Source organism: Bactrocera dorsalis, chromosome 2 (assembly GCF_023373825.1).
Source record: "Bactrocera dorsalis isolate Fly_Bdor chromosome 2, ASM2337382v1, whole genome shotgun sequence".
Lineage (NCBI taxonomy): Eukaryota > Metazoa > Arthropoda > Insecta > Diptera > Tephritidae > Bactrocera > Bactrocera dorsalis.
In genome coordinates this window covers 72072315-72092681 of record NC_064304.1, presented here as the reverse complement: position 1 = coordinate 72092681, position 20367 = coordinate 72072315, and the positions used below count along the sequence as shown (strand labels likewise).

General features: G+C 37.9%; 1 protein-coding gene and 1 non-coding gene across 2 annotated transcripts in view; one reads left to right on the top strand and one right to left on the bottom strand.

Annotated features, from left to right (window-relative positions):
- Positions 1-20367, top strand: part of LOC125776627 (uncharacterized) — a 518523-nt gene that overhangs the window by 447513 nt on the left and 50643 nt on the right. The gene's annotated exons all lie outside the window — the stretch shown is intronic.
- Positions 17080-17293, bottom strand: LOC125776912 (small nucleolar RNA U3). Its single transcript, XR_007422048.1, has one exon. It is a non-coding gene; the product is annotated as a small nucleolar RNA U3 (small nucleolar RNA).

Sequence of the window (20367 nt, the reverse complement as noted above, 5' to 3'; positions counted from 1 at the left end):
GGGTTTAAAAATTCAGTTGGAAAATTTACACTTTCATTTTCATCAACAACAGTATCGATTGATTTAAAATACATCAGATCACCTGGTAACAACTGTTGTATCTGAAAGTTAATTTCGTCAACATCAACATTTTTGGCTGCCAAAATAGCCCGCCTGAGCCAGTTATGATATAAATAATTATTTTGTATTTCCGGAAAATACTTTCAATCAATTCAATTTTTGTGTGAACAACAGTGCAGAAATTGTCTGGCAGTTTAATGCATTGCATGTTTGGTTGCCGTTCTATTGTACCGTTCCCAATATCTAGCAATTGTTCCGAAAATATATGTGCTAATGGATCATTTAGTAAATGTACGCGCATGTTTATAGTCAATCGAAGTGTTTTAACATTTCTCCATAAAAATGATTGTTTTAAACATGCGTTAATCTCATCGGCGAAAGTAGAGCGAGGTATGACCGGCAACGTCTGTCGGAAATCAGCAGATAGCAATATGACAGCACCTCCAAAAAGTTTATCATTGCCGTTCAAATCTTGCATAGTTCGGTGCAATGCCTCGAGTGAATATTTGTGAGCCATTGTGCACTCATCCCAAATAATGATAGAACTTCTTTGCAACACTGCAGCTATTGCGCTATTTTTTTATGTTACATATTGCGTTTGGGTTGCTATGAATTTGTAATGGCAACTTGAATGCTGAATGTGCAGTTCGCCCACCATCTAGCATAGTAGCCGCAATGCCTGATGATGCAACTGCCAATGCGATTTTCTGTTATGACCGTATCTTGGCAAGAATCAACGATATTAAAACAAGAAAAAACGTTAACTTCGGTAGCACCGAAGCTAAATACCCTTCACAGGTGCATTTCTGTTAGTAACTATGTGTTCAGTTTGTATGGAAGCTGTATGTTATAGTAATCCGTTCTGAACAAGTTTTTTAGAGATTACATTGTTGCCTTAAAAAATAATCTATACCAAATTTCGTGAATATATCTTGGCAAATGTGCAAGTTTTCCATACAAGAACTAGATTCCGATCGTTCAGTTTGTATGGCAGCTATATGTTATAGTTAACCGATCTGAACAATTTCTTCGGAGACTATATTGTTGCCCTAAGGACTAATCTATGCCAAATTTCGTGAAGATAGCACGTTAAATACGAAAGTTTTCCATACAAGCCCTTGACTCCGATCGCTCAGTTTGTATGGTAGCTATATGCTATAGTTAACCGATCTGAACAATTTTCTCCGAGATTACATTTTTGCCCTAGAAAATAATCTTCACCAAATTTGGTGAAGATACATTGTCAAATGTGAAAGTTTTCCATATAAGAACTTGATTCCGATCGTTCAGTTTATATGGCAGCTATATGTTATAGTGGTCCGATATCGGCCGTTCCGACAAATGAGCAGCTTCTTGAAGAGAAAATGACGTTTGCAAAATTTCAAAAGGATATCTTAAAAACTGAGGGACTAGTTCGTATATATACAGACAGACAAACGGACGGACAGACAGACGGACATGGCTAAATCGATTCAGCTCAACATACTGATCATTTATATATGTATATACTTTATAGGGTCTCCGACGCTTCCTTCTGGGTGTTACAAACATCGTGACAAAGTTAATATACCCTGTTCAGGGTATAAATATCTTACGGGTTCTACCTGGTGCGTCCAAGAAGAAAAAGCCGCCTTGTTTAGCAGCAACAGTCAGCATAATCTGATTATAAATAATCTTTTGTTCAGCTGTCAATAATGGCTCCCCGTTCGCGATAATTGTAGCTAAACTACCATGGTCATATTGATGCTATTTCAAATGATTGTTGTTTTTGTAGAACAATATTTGTAATTTTTGCGGGTGACATATCCACATGTGAACGAATATAAGTATGTATGTTGTGTATGCATTGTTTCCCTGCCAACCACGGCTACCCATTTGAGACAAATATTCCAATACAACTACACATTTTTTTGTCTATTCACTAACACCAACGTACATTTTCGGGTTATTTTTTGTTTACCTAAAAGCGATGAAAAAAAGTTTTTTCATTTCTTGATTTATTTGAATGAGTGTGAAGGAGAAAACATAATTGTCAATAGTGCGAAAAGAAAATCCCAAAAAGGGTAATAAAAAAACGATTGAAAAACGCATGTCATTCGTGCTTGTACAACAAGAAGAAGTAAGTGAATTTTATGTGATTTTTTTAAAATAATTTGCAAATAATTATATCATTTGTTTTTATAGCATTGGAAATAAGAATGGATTGGAAATAGCAGCAGCAGCATACCATCGGAAGCAGCAAATATCAACTGTTCAGTAAGTATGTGAAAAAAAGTGTGTGTTGTTTGAAATTGAACTGAGCAGTCCAATATAATACGCAAAAATAAATATGTACATATGTACGTATGTATGTATTTTATGCGTTTAAGGCGGCCTGCACAATCCATATATATAATATGTGAAAACAAATGTTTGTTTTATATTTTGATCAAATAATATTTATCATTTCTTTCAGATATTATTATTTTTATTTAATTATTCTTTCTTTTCAGATTTAATCACTATTTTTATTTAATTAATCTTTGCTTTCAGATATTATTATCATTTTATACAATTAATCTTTCTATTTCTTTTAGATATTACAAATTCAATGTAATTATTATTTATTTTCAGATATTAATAACCTTTATTTTGTTTCAATCTTTTTTCAGATATTTGTCTTCTATTTTCAGGTATCAATAATGTTTCTCTTTAATAAATATTTTTTTCAGATAATAATTATTTTTTAAATGTAATATATTTTTATTTATATAATTTATAAAAATTTTATGAGATTATGTGAAAAATAAAATAAAATAAAAATTTTAAAAAATTAAAAGTTTTGTTTGAAATTTTAAAAGTAGGAATTAAAAAATGCAACCCTGCATCAGCTGTTTAAAATACAACCCTGCATCAGCTGTTTAAAATGCAACCCTGTATCAGCCGTCGATCGGGGATATTAGAGCAGGACAGATATACTTTTCTATATGACACTGCTGAATGAGCGCAACAGAGATGTATGATCACATGTATACGTACGTGTGAGGGGAAAAGACGGTCGAATATTCGGTCTGCCTAAGACATACTCTATATGTTTATCTCCACGTTTACCACCATGCAACCAGCCGATTATCTGGATGTTTACCCACTCATGGTTGGCAGGGTTGTATGGGAATGTCATACGCACATATTTACATGTGTACTCATATTGTAAATATGTATGATGATTTTTGAGACTATTGTTGTTTTTCCACGCAAAAAAGAGTTCAACGCGAAAAAAATTTGATACACCCCGGTGTTGGACCGACTAGGGTTATTTTTTTCTGAAGCGAAGGCCGCCCACGCAAAAAGGAGTTCTACGCGAAGAAGTAGCAATGTCATAGAGGATATGTTAGTTAGGTTTGGTTAGTATGGTAACACTGATTATTTGACAGTTTGTAATTCATTTGTTATTCTAAAATAATAATAATTCAACAATAATTGAAATATATATTAAAAGCAATTTTTGCACTATAGTATATAAAATAAATGTGTGCAAATGAATAAGTGATGTGTTAGTGTACATATATAAAATTGAAAAATATAAGTGCAAAATAAATTTTATATATCGAAAATATGTAAATAAAATATTGCAAATTTTAAACTTTAAACGCGAATAACTCGGAAACTATAAGCTTCCTCCTTGATCAGGATAATCTCCTCTATCCGACCATATCCTTTTTATCCTTGATATCCTGGGACGGTATACTAAATCCTTCCCAATATTTGTTCCAGGAAACGTTGTTTTAAACAATTCATATGCTTCTCTAATTGTCATAACCATGAATCTTTTAGATATTGAAAGGTCATTTGATTTTGATATAAGTGTGGACTTTCTTCCGGCAGTTTCCGTAGAGATGTCATCATAAGTGTAAAACTCATAAGACATTTTAACATTTTCGTCAACCGTATTTTTTGTTTGAGCTTCTTCTTCCTCTTTCAAGTATTTTTCTGTAAGCATTCTAAGAATTTCCGTTTTTTGTCTTTTGGTAACGCTAATTCCAGTTTTTTTAAGGCCTTGTAAAGGGTATTTTAGCACTTATATGCACCATCCAACGATATTATTGGTTGCTCTTGTTGTTTTTGTTCCTTTATTTTCTTTCTATAAATTTGCATACAGTTTCGGTGGTCAGCCTTTACTGTTTTTGATAATGAATCATCATTTTTAAGTTTTTCTTTAAGATTTTTTCTATAAATTTTCATTCTTTTCGCATTTTTTTAAACGTTCTATTTGTGTTAAGTTTTCACTGGATTGTATTTTTTTGCGATATTAAATATTATACTGTAAACAAACAATTTTCTGTGGTACCAATATGCCGATAATCTAAAGTGACACTGAAAGATAATTGCAAATGATTCAAACAAAACCAAAGGCGAGACAACGTGAAATTTACCATTTAAAAAAATTAACGCTAATCAGTACGATTATAGTAGGCTAAGAATAGTAGGCGAAGAATAGATTTAAGAAGCGAAGTGATAAGAAAACAGAATACAAATTGCCAAGGTTTCTATTGTAATTTTTGTGAGAACTCAAATCGTTACGCACGCCACAGAAATGAATATGCTGTAATTTTTTGGTTTTTAATTGTATAAAGGATGGAGTCATGTGTAGAAGTTCACGCAAGTGAGGAAAGTTCTCTGATCGCCATTCACTTGGGAGTGGCCAGAAGCGATTCTTTTACATATGACTCAAGCAGCTCACGACTTCCGGTCTTTGACCAAGTATCCTCTGGGTAGCCCAAGAACATCCGTTTGAAGGCGAGCTAATGTGAGAAGGCGAAACATCCCCTGCCTAGGGTTGTGCGCTGGGTTTGGGACCCGCCACGTAAAAAAACACCCCCAATGAAAAAGCAAACACAGCCTCGGATGAGAGACCCCCCTTTTGATGACGACCATGGCAAACGAAATAAGGACTATGATTTGAGGGCATGCACCTGGAATGTCCGGTCCCTTAATTGGGAAGGTGCCGCTGCCCAGCTGGTAGATGTCCTCGTAAAGATAAAGGCTGACATCACCGCCGTCCAAGAAATGCGATGGACGGGACAAGGACAGCGACGAGTAGGTCCTTGTGACATTTACTACAGTGGCCATATAAAGGAGCGCAAGTTTGGTGTTGGATTCGTGGTGGGAGAGAGACTCCGTCGCCGAGTACTATCATTCACTCCGGAGAATGAACGTCTAGCCACAATCCGCATCAAAGCGAGGTTCTTCAACATATCGCTGATTTGCGCCCACGCCCCGACGGAAGAGAAGGACGATGTGACCAAAGATGCTTTTTATGAGTGCTTGGAGCGCACTTATGAGAGATGCCCCCGCCACGATGTCAAAATCGTGCTTGGCGACTTCAACGCCAGGATGGGCAAAGAAGGTATCTTTGGCACTACGGTCGGTAAATTCAGCCTCCACGAGGAAACATCCCCAAATGGGTTGAGGCTGATCGACTTCGCCGGGGCCCGAAATATGGTTATCTGTAGTACTAGATTCCAGCATAAGAAGATACATCAAGCTACCTGGCTGTCTCCGGATCGAAAAACCACCAACCAGATCGATCATGTTGTGATAGACGGAAGACACGTCTCCAGTGTTTTAGATGTGCGTGCGCTCCGAGGTCCTAACATCGACTCGGACCACTATCTTGTTGCAGCCAAGATTCGCACCCGCCTCTGTGCAGCAAAAAACGCACGCCAACAAACACAAGGAAGGTTCGACGTCGAGAAGCTGCAATCACAACAGACAGCCGAACGATTTTCTACTCGGCTTGCACTCCTGCTCTCTGAGAGCACTCGTCAACAACTCGGTATAAGGGAACTGTGGGACGGCATTTCAAACTCCTTACGTACAGCTGCAACCGAAACCATTGGTTTTCGGAAAGTGCAAAAGAACAGCTGGTACGATGAGGAGTGCCGTGTCGCAGCGGAGAGAAAACAGGCTGCCTACCTCGCAACGTTACGATCGACCACAACACGTGCGGGATGGGATAGATACCGAGAGTTGAAGAGGGAAGCGAGACGCATTTGCAGACAGAAGAAGAAAGAGGCCGAAATGCGTGAGTACGAACAGCTTGATAAGCTGGCCGACAGGGGTAATGCTCGAAAATTCTACGAAAAAATGCGGCGACTTACGAAGGTTTCAAGACCGGAGCATACTCCTGTAGAACCCCCAAAGGTGATCTAGCCACCGATGCCCAGAGCATACTTAGATTATGGAGGGAACACTTCTCCAGCCTGCTGAATGGCAGTGAACACATAGCACCAGGAGAAGGCGAACCCGATACCCCAATCGATGACGATGGAGCAGACGTTCCATTGCCCGACCATGACGAAGTTCGAATAGCAGTTGCCCGCCTGAAGAACAACAAAGCGGCAGGGGCAGACGGATTGCCGGCCGAGCTATTCAAACACGGCGGCGAAGAACTGATAAGGAGCATGCATCAGCTTCTTTGCAAAATATGGTCGGATGAGAGCATGCCCAACGATTGGAATTTAAGTGTGCTATGCCCAATCCATAAAAAAGGAGACCCCACAATCTGCGCCAACTACCGTGGGATTAGCCTCCTCAACATTGCGTACAAGGTTCTATCGAGCGTATTGTGTGAAAGATTAAAGCCCACCGTCAACAAACTGATTGGACCTTATCAGTGTGGCTTCAGACCTGGAAAATCAACAACCGACCAGATATTCACCATGCGCCAAATCTTGGAAAAGACCCGTGAAAGGAGAATCGACACTCACCACCTATTCGTCGATTTCAAAGCTGCTTTCGATAGCACGAAAAGGAGCTGCCTTTATGCCGCAATGTCTGAATTTGGTATCCCCGCAAAACTAATACGGCTGTGTAAACTGACGTTGAGCGGGACCAAAAGCTCCGTCAGGATCGGGAAGGACCTCTCCGAGCCGTTCGATACCAAACGAGGTTTCAGACAAAGCGATGAAAAAAAGTTTTTTCATTTCTTGATTTATTTGAATGAGTGCGAAGGAGAAAACATAATTGTCAATAGTGCGAAAAGAAAATCCCAAAAAGGGTAATAAAAAAACGATTGAAAAACGCATGTCATTCGTGCTTGTACAACAAGAAGAAGTAAGTGAATTTTATGTGATTTTTTTAAAATAATTTGCAAATAATTATATCATTTGTTTTTATAGCATTGGAAATAAGAATGGATTGGAAATAGCAGCAGCAGCATACCATCGGAAGCAGCAAATATCAACTGTTCAGTAAGTATGTGAAAAAAAGTGTGTGTTGTTTGAAATTGAACTGAGCAGTCCAATATAATACGCAAAAATAAATATGTACATATGTACGTATGTATGTATTTTATGCGTTTAAGGCGGCCTGCACAATCCATATATATAATATGTGAAAACAAATGTTTGTTTTATATTTTGATCAAATAATATTTATCATTTCTTTCAGATATTATTATTTTTATTTAATTATTCTTTCTTTTCAGATTTAATCACTATTTTTATTTAATTAATCTTTGCTTTCAGATATTATTATCATTTTATACAATTAATCTTTCTATTTCTTTTAGATATTACAAATTCAATGTAATTATTATTTATTTTCAGATATTAATAACCTTTATTTTGTTTCAATCTTTTTTCAGATATTTGTCTTCTATTTTCAGGTATCAATAATGTTTCTCTTTAATAAATATTTTTTCAGATAATAATTATTTTTTAAATGTAATATATTTTTATTTATATAATTTATAAAAATTTTATGAGATTATGTGAAAAATAAAATAAAATAAAAATTTTAAAAAATTAAAAGTTTTGTTTGAAATTTTAAAAGTAGGAATTAAAAAATGCAACCCTGCATCAGCTGTTTAAAATACAACCCTGCATCAGCTGTTTAAAATGCAACCCTGTATCAGCCGTCGATCGGGGATATTAGAGCAGGACAGATATACTTTTCTATATGACACTGCTGAATGAGCGCAACAGAGATGTATGATCACATGTATACGTACGTGTGAGGGGAAAAGACGGTCGAATATTCGGTCTGCCTAAGACATACTCTATATGTTTATCTCCACGTTTACCACCATGCAACCAGCCGATTATCTGGATGTTTACCCACTCATGGTTGGCAGGGTTGTATGGGAATGTCATACGCACATATTTACATGTGTACTCATATTGTAAATATGTATGATGATTTTTGAGACTATTGTTGTTTTTCCACGCAAAAAAGAGTTCAACGCGAAAAAAATTTGATACACCCCGGTGTTGGACCGACTAGGGTTATTTTTTTCTGAAGCGAAGGCCGCCCACGCAAAAAGGAGTTCTACGCGAAGAAGTAGCAATGTCATAGAGGATATGTTAGTTAGGTTTGGTTAGTATGGTAACACTGATTATTTGACAGTTTGTAATTCATTTGTTATTCTAAAATAATAATAATTCAACAATAATTGAAATATATATTAAAAGCAATTTTTGCACTATAGTATATAAAATAAATGTGTGCAAATGAATAAGTGATGTGTTAGTGTACATATATAAAATTGAAAAATATAAGTGCAAAATAAATTTTATATATCGAAAATATGTAAATAAAATATTGCAAATTTTAAACTTTAAACGCGAATAACTCGGAAACTATAAGCTTCCTCCTTGATCAGGATAATCTCCTCTATCCGACCATATCCTTTTTATCCTTGATATCCTGGGACGGTATACTAAATCCTTCCCAATATTTGTTCCAGGAAACGTTGTTTTAAACAATTCATATGCTTCTCTAATTGTCATAACCATGAATCTTTTAGATATTGAAAGGTCATTTGATTTTGATATAAGTGTGGACTTTCTTCCGGCAGTTTCCGTAGAGATGTCATCATAAGTGTAAAACTCATAAGACATTTTAACATTTTCGTCAACCGTATTTTTTGTTTGAGCTTCTTCTTCCTCTTTCAAGTATTTTTCTGTAAGCATTCTAAGAATTTCCGTTTTTTGTCTTTTGGTAACGCTAATTCCAGTTTTTTTAAGGCCTTGTAAAGGGTATTTTAGCACTTATATGCACCATCCAACGATATTATTGGTTGCTCTTGTTGTTTTTGTTCCTTTATTTTCTTTCTATAAATTTGCATACAGTTTCGGTGGTCAGCCTTTACTGTTTTTGATAATGAATCATCATTTTTAAGTTTTTCTTTAAGATTTTTTCTATAAATTTTCATTCTTTTCGCATTTTTTTAAACGTTCTATTTGTGTTAAGTTTTCACTGGATTGTATTTTTTTGCGATATTTTCGAATACGCTCTGCACCCGTTTTTATTTTTTCAACTCTTAACTATTAAATATTATACTGTAAACAAACAATTTTCTGTGGTACCAACATGCCGATAATCTAAAGTGACACTGAAAGATAATTGCAAATGATTCAAACAAAACCAAAGGCGAGACAACGTGAAATTTACCATTTAAAAAAATTAACGCTAATCAGTACGATTATAGTAGGCTAAGAATAGTAGGCGAAGAATAGATTTAAGAAGCGAAGTGATAAGAAAACAGAATAAAAATTGCCAAGGTTTCTATTGTAATTTTTGTGAGAACTCAAATCGTTACGCACGCCACAGAAATGAATATGCTGTAATTTTTTGGTTTTTAATTGTATAAAGGATGGAGTCATGTGTAGAAGTTCACGCAAGTGAGGAAAGTTCTCTGATCGCCATTCACTTGGGAGTGGCCAGAAGCGATTCTTTTACATATGACTCAAGCAGCTCACGACTTCCGGTCTTTGACCAAGTATCCTCTGGGTAGCCTAAGAACATCCGTTTGAAGGCGAGCTAATGTGAGAAGGCGAAACATCCCCTGCCTAGGGTTGTGCGCTGGGTTTGGGACCCGCCACGTAAAAAAACACCCCCAATGAAAAAGCAAACACAGCCTCGGATGAGAGACCCCCCTTTTGATGACGACCATGGCAAACGAAATAAGGACTATGATTTGAGGGCATGCACCTGGAATGTCCGGTCCCTTAATTGGGAAGGTGCCGCTGCCCAGCTGGTAGATGTCCTCGTAAAGATAAAGGCTGACATCACCGCCGTCCAAGAAATGCGATGGACGGGACAAGGACAGCGACGAGTAGGTCCTTGTGACATTTACTACAGTGGCCATATAAAGGAGCGCAAGTTTGGTGTTGGATTCGTGGTGGGAGAGAGACTCCGTCGCCGAGTACTATCATTCACTCCGGAGAATGAACGTCTAGCCACAATCCGCATCAAAGCGAGGTTCTTCAACATATCGCTGATTTGCGCCCACGCCCCGACGGAAGAGAAGGACGATGTGACCAAAGATGCTTTTTATGAGTGCTTGGAGCGCACTTATGAGAGATGCCCCCGCCACGATGTCAAAATCGTGCTTGGCGACTTCAACGCCAGGATGGGCAAAGAAGGTATCTTTGGCACTACGGTCGGTAAATTCAGCCTCCACGAGGAAACATCCCCAAATGGGTTGAGGCTGATCGACTTCGCCGGGGCCCGAAATATGGTTATCTGTAGTACTAGATTCCAGCATAAGAAGATACATCAAGCTACCTGGCTGTCTCCGGATCGAAAAACCACCAACCAGATCGATCATGTTGTGATAGACGGAAGACACGTCTCCAGTGTTTTAGATGTGCGTGCGCTCCGAGGTCCTAACATCGACTCGGACCACTATCTTGTTGCAGCCAAGATTCGCACCCGCCTCTGTGCAGCAAAAAACGCACGCCAACAAACACAAGGAAGGTTCGACGTCGAGAAGCTGCAATCACAACAGACAGCCGAACGATTTTCTACTCGGCTTGCACTCCTGCTCTCTGAGAGCACTCGTCAACAACTCGGTATAAGGGAACTGTGGGACGGCATTTCAAACTCCTTACGTACAGCTGCAACCGAAACCATTGGTTTTCGGAAAGTACAAAAGAACAGCTGGTACGATGAGGAGTGCCGTGTCGCAGCGGAGAGAAAACAGGCTGCCTACCTCGCAACGTTACGATCGACCACAACACGTGCGGGATGGGATAGATACCGAGAGTTGAAGAGGGAAGCGAGACGCATTTGCAGACAGAAGAAGAAAGAGGCCGAAATGCGTGAGTACGAACAGCTTGATAAGCTGGCCGACAGGGGTAATGCTCGAAAATTCTACGAAAAAATGCGGGGACTTACGAAGGTTTCAAGACCGGAGCATACTCCTGTAGAACCCCCAAAGGTGATCTAGCCACCGATGCCCAGAGCATACTTAGATTATGGAGGGAACACTTCTCCAGCCTGCTGAATGGCAGTGAACACATAGCACCAGGAGAAGGCGAACCCGATACCCCAATCGATGACGATGGAGCAGACGTTCCATTGCCCGACCATGACGAAGTTCGAATAGCAGTTGCCCGCCTGAAGAACAACAAAGCGGCAGGGGCAGACGGATTGCCGGCCGAGCTATTCAAACACGGCGGCGAAGAACTGATAAGGAGCATGCATCAGCTTCTTTGCAAAATATGGTCGGATGAGAGCATGCCCAACGATTGGAATTTAAGTGTGCTATGCCCAATCCATAAAAAAGGAGACCCCACAATCTGCGCCAACTACCGTGGGATTAGCCTCCTCAACATTGCGTACAAGGTTCTATCGAGCGTATTGTGTGAAAGATTAAAGCCCACCGTCAACAAACTGATTGGACCTTATCAGTGTGGCTTCAGACCTGGAAAATCAACAACCGACCAGATATTCACCATGCGCCAAATCTTGGAAAAGACCCGTGAAAGGAGAATCGACACTCACCACCTATTCGTCGATTTCAAAGCTGCTTTCGATAGCACGAAAAGGAGCTGCCTTTATGCCGCAATGTCTGAATTTGGTATCCCCGCAAAACTAATACGGCTGTGTAAACTGACGTTGAGCGGGACCAAAAGCTCCGTCAGGATCGGGAAGGACCTCTCCGAGCCGTTCGATACCAAACGAGGTTTCAGACAAGGCGACTCCCTATCGTGCGACTTTTTCAATCTGCTGCTGGAGAAAATTATTAGAGCTGCAGAACTGAACCGAGCAGGTACAATCTTTTATAAGAGTGTACAGCTGCTGGCGTATGCCGATGATATTGATATCATCGGTCTCAACACCCGCGCCGTTAGTTCTGCTTTCTCCAGACTGAACAAGGAAGCAACGCAAATGGGTCTGGCAGTGAACGAGGGCAAGACGAAATATCTCCTGTCATCAAACAAACAGTCGTCGCACTCGCGACTTGGCACTCACGTCACTGTTGACAGTCATAACTTTGAAGTTGTAGATAATTTCGTCTATTTAGGAACCAGCATTAACACCACCAACAATGTCAGCCTAGAAATCCAACGCAGGATTACTCTTGCCAACAGGTGCTACTTCGGACTGAGTAGGCAATTGAAAAGTAAAGTCCTCTCTCGACGAACAAAAACCAAACTCTATAAGTCGCTCATAATTCCCGTCCTGCTATATGGTGCAGAGGCTTGGACGATGACAACAACCGATGAGTCGACGTTGCGAGTTTTCGAGAGAAAAGTTCTGCGGAAGATTTATGGTCCTTTGCGCGTTGGCCACGGCGAATACCGCATCCGATGGAACGATGAGCTGTACGAGATATACGACGACATCGACATAGTTCAGCGAATTAAAAGACAGCGGCTACGCTGGCTAGGTCATGTTGTCCGGATGGATGAAAACACTCCAGCTCTGAAAGTATTCGACGCAGTACCCGCCGCGGGAAGCAGAGGAAGAGGAAGACCTCCACTCCGGTGGAAGGACCAAGTGGAGAAGGACCTGGCCTCGCTTGGAATATCCAATTGGCGCCACGTAGTGAAGAGAAGAAACGATTGGCGCGCTGTTGTTGACTCGGCTATAATCGCGTAAGCGGTGTCTACGCCGGTAAAGAAGAAGAAGAAAGAAAAAATTCTTTTTTTTTTTTTCTTAAAAGCAGGAGATTTATTTAAATAATAATTATAGATGATTTGTAAAAAAAAAATTTTTCTACTCACAATATAAAAAAAACCTGATTTTCCGTTACGCACGCTAAAACGCATTTACCTGGCATCTCATACCAAATTTTAATGTTTTCAGAAAAGTAAACGTAATTTTTTTTACAAATTTTAAGGAGAATTGAGTAAATAACAATATGGCTTTCGATTAGACCATCTATGTTAATACTAAAGCAATGATGAACACGTAAAAAATTTCACTTTTTTTGTATAACACCTGAAAAGACCTGAGGTAAGGTAGGATTTGGTAATAATTTTTGTATTAATCATCATCGAAATAATTTTTTTTTATAAATTTATAAAATTGGATATCTATTCTAATACTCCATTAAAAAAATATGTTGGATTAAGTTCAAATATTTTTGGTTGGTAGACAGTTTCTGGGATATGCCCATATATCGCGTTAAGTTCAACCCTTTTTATTTCCAGAGTATAAATTGACTCATCTTCGGGTTGGGTGTCGTAATGTTCCTCAATGTATTCGAACAAATCGGAAATACAAAATTTAAACTCTTCCATTATTATTGAAAAATCACTTAACCGGGTTTACGACGATGAATTAAATTGAAATAAAACAAATAAAAAATTTGAAAAAATATTTCTTTATTTAAGTTTGAATTTTAATAAATTAATAAGCAACGACTTTACTTTTTTGTTCGATGTGTATATTTTGTACCGCAAAATATAATGGGTGAAATTCCGACGAACGAAAAATTTACTAATGGGTCTTTGAAATTTTTCCTACCGGGTCTGTTTTTTGCTTGCTCACACTGCACTTGCAGTCAACGTTAGTTTGTTGTTAGTTGAGCGGGTAATGCAATAAAGCATATATACGTGTGCGTACAAGTTGGTGACAAAGCAGCACTACTTGGCTCTCAAAAATTATATGCGTTTGTATGTATATGAACGGGTAAAGTGCAAAGCGGAATATGGCAATAACAAAGTTTGCAAACACCGGTTAAGCAAAAGATTTACTTCGGAATAGAATATTAACTTTGTTCTTGTTTCACTATGCCGTTTTATTCCAAATTTATATTATTATATTTTGAATAAATTTGGGTTTGGGTACTTACAATTTTCCTCGTATGAGTTTGATGATAAAGTGGTTGATTGGGTGTGTGAATATCCTGAAGATGGTGGTTGTTGGGTAGGTGAATATTAATCCGGAGGATCCAAAATATGGTTGATTGGGTTGGTGAAAATATATATATGTACAAATCCTGATGATCCGATATCCTGATCCAAGCGATGATTAATTGGGTGGGTTTATTTTATTTTATTAGGGAGGCGATCCGCCGCATTCATGGCCGCATTCGCACGTTTCTTTTCCCGGCGAGGATGTCCCGCCGATCTCTATTCGGACAATGGTACTAATTTTGTTAGAGCGTCTAAACGTTTAGTTAAAGATCGGCGCGAATTCATGAAGTCATTGAAAACTCAATTAACAACTAGTGGAGCGCACCAAAACATCAACTGGCACTTTAATCCTCCAGGAGCTCCACACATGGGTGGACTCTGCGAAGCAGGAGTGAAAAGTTTAAAGAGCCCCTTGAAAAAGGTGTCTCAGAACCAGAAATTCACTTTCGAAGAACTAGCTACCCTTTTAACCCGAATCGAAAGTTGCTTGAATTCTCGCCCTTTAAGCCTATTAGGTGAAGACCCAAAAAATTTAAAACCTTTAATTCCAGGCCATTTCTTAACAGTTACCCCTTTATTAATCGCAGCAGAACATAGAAGACGCACATCTAAGCATCACACAAAGATGGCAGAAACTGAAGATACTCCATCGACACTTCTGCAAACGATGGAAAGAAGAATATCTGAAAGAACTCCACAAAAGATATAAGTGGAAATACCCTCAACGCAATAATGATGTCAACGATATGGTTGTTATACGTCACGAAACAGTACCCCCAAATGAGTGGAGACTTGGTCGCATCGAAAAAATGTATCTCGAGGCAGACAATAAAGCAAGAGTAGTTGACATACGTACGTCTCAGGAAACAATCACCCGGCCAATAACCAAAATAATCACTGCACCAAATAATTAATATTATTTCCTTATAGTGACATGGCCCCTCAAACCAGTATGAAGCCGCCAAAGCAGCCCCACATTCACCGTGCAATCACTCAGCGTGATTGTTTTGCAAAGAGCCAGAAAAACCATCAAAGAGCGAAGAAAGATTTCATAGGCAAAAAGATCTACCCACGTTACTGGCCAAGCCGACCCTCATACCAACAGTGATGGTCAAAGTTAAACACGATGGCAAATGGAATAAAATATGAGCCATAATCAACCCGACCCGATAGGTGACTATAATTGCGTCAGAACTGGTTCAAAGATTGAGGTTACCGAAAACGTACCTTGACTCGCATCGTATATGCAAAGTCGTCATAGGATAATTAACTGATTCCGGATTGATATCTATAGTATTTACAATTGAATTATGATAACTAAAATACGATATGAAATGTCTCTCTATTTGATCTACTTATATTTCTCGCGAATACCGCATCAATAGTCATACCTCCTTTTGTCGTAGGAGCATTTCTTTCTAAGGAAAGCCAGTAATGGTTCAGCTTCTGGCAATGAGAAATTTACATTGAAATCTTCCGCAAGGAGTGCCGGTTGTTCGTTATACTCTACTGGTTCTCCGATAATATCTGCAAAAGCTTGCGAACCTGCAGTTTACAACGGTAATAAAGCTTTACCGATGAAAATTTGTATATCTCTCATCGATGAATTTGGTAATATATATAAGGCAATTAAATTCAATTTTTTACTATTATGATTATCGCTAGGGTACATCTTGCATTCTACCGCACACAAATCGCCAATTCTTATTGATGTTGATATCGTCACATCAGCATCACTCGCGTACGTTTATATCTAAATGAGGAGTGAGAATATGACATTTGTCTTGCCCATTGTGATAAATCGCAACGCCTGAATTTCTTTTTTTCGTTTCGTTGAAATCTTACAACGAAATCAAAATTTGGTACGGATACAGGAGTCTCGTTGTCGTTCATAAATGTTTCTGATAACACCAAGATGTTTGACTGTTTAAACACTCTATCTGAGAAATCATCAACATGAGCACGAAGACTTTGACAATTGAATGATATTATTGATAAACATATTTCCTGTGCTAAGAAACTCGAATAATTCTTTTTCTAAGGTAATAATTGGATCTTGACGTAATTTTATCATTTCATCTCGCAAAGCGCAACATGACCTGTCATTGTTTCCAATGCCATGATACAATTTTTTCTGTTTGTTCACTGGGATAATGTAAACTTCTTTAATGGCAACAGCTCTTGACAGTGCGACATAAACTAACTGTTGAGATTGAACTATTTCATAATAGTAAACAATTTCATTGAAAGTTCCTCCTTGCGACTTGTGAATTGCCAACCCACAAGACTGACTGACTACAACAAATGATCCTGTGAAGTATAGTCTTAACTTTTCAACGGCAAACGCAGAGTATTTCAACCAAAAGTCACACAAAGAATTCGCAGAAATGAGACAGAAACGAAAAAAAGTCACACAAAATAGTTGAGAATTCGCAGAAATGAAACACAAAGGAAAGAAAAATAATGCGCAAGCATACAAACATACATATGCGTACTGTACTTATTGACTGCATTATTTTTGTGTAAACCTTGGAATTTATTCATTAAAATCACCACTCAGAAGTCGATTTATCCGTTGTAAGCGAGCGTTTTGGAGGATGGAGTCATGTGTAGAACTTCACGCAAGTGAGGAAAGTTCTCTGATCGCCATTCACTTGGGAGTTGCCAGAAATGATTCTTTTACATATGACTCAAGCAGCTCACGACTTCCGGTCTTTGACCAAGTATCCCCTGGGTAGCCTAAGAACATCCGTTTGAAGGCGAGCTAAAGTGAGAAGGCGAAATATCCCCTACTTAGGGTTGTGCGCTGGGTTTGGGACCCACCACGTAAAAAAACACCCCCAATGAAAACCAACAATCAGCCTCTGTTGTTGACTCGGCTATAATCGCGTAAGCGGTATCTACGCTAGTAAAGAAGAAGAAGAAGCGAGCGATTTTCGATGAAACATCTTTCCTAATATGCCACAAGACAAAATTAGAAATGAAATTCATAAACCTCACGCTGTCAGATAAAACGATATACCTCGTCATCGCGGGTCGATTTCCAAAAAATGTAAATGAAGAGAAACTACAGAAATGATCCTGTGACGTATAGTCTTAACTTTTCAACGGCCAACGCAGAGTATTTCAACCAAAAGTCACACAAAATAGTTGAGAATTCGCAGAAATGAAACACAAACCAAAGAAAAAGAAATACAACTTCAATAATGCACAAGCATACAAACATACATCGCCGATTGTCACCGCTTCGCTTGCTGCTCGAACATCTTCGCAGACTAGATTGCGCAACTTGCATTTAACGCAACCTTTTCCGAACTCGTATAAGAAGTACAACTTCAAAAGTAGAAACGTATATGAATTTATTAAAAAAATATGACGGAAGGTTCGTCATTGGAGGCGCCTTTAACGCAAAACACACTCATTTAACTACAACCAAAGATCGAAAACTTCTCAAAGCTATACAAGCAGTTGAACGCAATTTTGTTTCTACAGGAAGACCCACTTATTGGCCTACAGATAGACAGAAATTGCCAGACCTTCTGGACTTCTTTATAATCAATAAATTACCGAAACTCAATTTATGTATTAAAGATTGCTCAGAATTAAGCTCTGACCATTTCCCTGTGCTACTAACTCTGTATGAAAAGCCAATTATTTCGCACGCCAACATTATGTAATAAACAAATGAGCTTAATAAATGTACAGCGAAACTAAGAACACAATTTAAACAGTTCAAAAATTGTTCCTTCAAAACGTATCTGGCTAAACTCACAGCTGATAAATCCACCGAGTATTCACTTTGGAAAGCTGCAAGAAATATTAATAAACAAATAAAACATGTAGTACCATTAAAACTGAACGAAACTGCATGGGCCAAAACGAATGAACAGAAAGCTGCCGTATTTGAAAATCATTTGAGAAACACATTTACGTCTAACGATGGGTATGAGATAAACTGTGAAAATAGTTGCTTGGATCCACACATCACACACACAGCATTTCTCCTGTTACTACTAAAGAAATTAAAAATCTTATCGGGAACACAAGACTTAAAAAAGCACCTGGTACGATTTAATAACTGGAGAAATATTACGCAATTTACCAAAGAATTGTATTTTTGGCTTCCGTGACCACCATTCAACAATTGACCAGGTACACCGAATCGTTAATTTCGTTGAAAATACAATTGATAAAAAGAACGTACGGCGGCCTTTTTGGACGTGTCTCAAGCTTTTGACAAAGTTTGACATATGGGTCACCTGTTCACAAAATCATGCTACCCAAACAATTTTGTGAAATAATTGCTTCGTACTTAAAAGATAGATACTTCCGCATTAAACAAGAGGATGCATATTCAAACTTGCAACCGATAGAAGCCGGTGTTCTCTAGGGAAGCGTGTTGGGGCCTATGCTTTATTTGCTTTTCACCAGTGACCTCCCATCTGATTCTAGTTATATGACAGCGACATTTGCGGATGACACAGCTTTGATAGGAGCTGGAGACTCAACTTCAGTATCTAGTCAACGAGTGCAGACAGCAGTCAACGCAATTACTAAGTGGGCATGTACGTGGCGCATCAAATTACCCGACATCAAATCAATTCATTTTGACTTAACCTTGAAAAAGCCGGCATATTGTCCAATTTATATAAATAACATTCCTATACCCCATCATAACAGTGCAAAGTATCTATGTGTCACCTTAGATGCTAAGCTACGCTGGAAAGAGCATGTCAAAAAAAGGAGCGAGCTTGATATAAAATTTGGCAAACTTTACCACCTAGTTGGCAGGAAATCCACGCTATCAATTCAATGAAATCTCCAAATTAGCAAAGTCTCACGAACTGAGGCTTAGACAGCACGTTAATGGGGAAGCCTCCAGACACATCTAAACTGCTGTGCGAGAAATCCGGTTGAAACGCAAGAAGCCTTCTGACCTAATAAGACAACAGTAGCAGCAAATGAATTTATTAACATTTAGCTTCTAAGTATCTTTCCTAATATATTAGACTAGTAGCGGGATTCTGTAACCAGTCTCTATTTGAGACATTTTGAGGCAAAGTCTCAATTTGAGACTAGTTACTATTCACTAAACAGTCTCTAGCGTTAGTCTCAAAATATTGAGACCTGGTAGTTAGCCGGTCACAAAACTAAAAAGAGCTCTTGTCTGCCATTTTGAATATTCTGAATAGAGATCATCATATATATTAATCGATTGTCGTATTTTTATATTTTGTAAGCAACTCAAACACGAAAAAGTTAAAAATAAATAAATTTTAAATAAATTTCGTAAATATTATGAAACAAAATCAACATATATTTTCATTTTTATTGATAACTATGTTTTTTGACGATGTTATAGAAAATTTAATATTTGTTATCGACATATTTATTTCCATTCAAGTGTAAAAACATCTCTGAATGATGGATTGTAATAGATTTTGTGACTGTCGCTTACAGAATAGGAAAATCGTCTCAAGTCTCAAAAATTGTCTCCAACTTACCGTGGGATTCTGTAACGTGAGACAGTCTCAAGTCTCTAAATTTGAGATTTTAAGTTAGAGACAATTTGCCGTCGCAAACTTATAGTTTTCGAGATATTTGCATTTAAATTTGAAAATTTTGCAAATTTTATCTTGCAATTTCTCGATTTCTAGTAATTATTTATTTCATATTATGCACTTTTTATGCACTTATACTTCATTACATTGTTTCTACATATTTATTTTTTAGTAATTATTTAGTTATTTGCTTAAAATAAGCATTTTATATTTTACACAATTTTCATTCCATGCAAAATAACAAAAGTATTCCGTGTTTACAGATATTAAGTGTTGCCATAATTACACATTTATCAAACGAATAATATTATGTTCAGACCGAAAATTTCAAAGATTAGATTACATTTAATCATTTCATAACCCAACAGTGTTCTCACTGCCGTTAGAAAGATCAAAAAACAGCTGTTATTGTCATTCATGAAGTCACATCGCTTAATATTTATCAAAAGAAAACATTGTCATATAGTATTTTGTAATAAAAGCCGTCTTTTTTTTAATATTTTCCATATAATAGAAATAAGGGATGCATTTTTTCATTTGTTAAGTCGATTTTCAGGTGAAATTAGATTCATTGCTTTAAAGAAATTCCCCTTTGTAGTGTCTAAATCAGC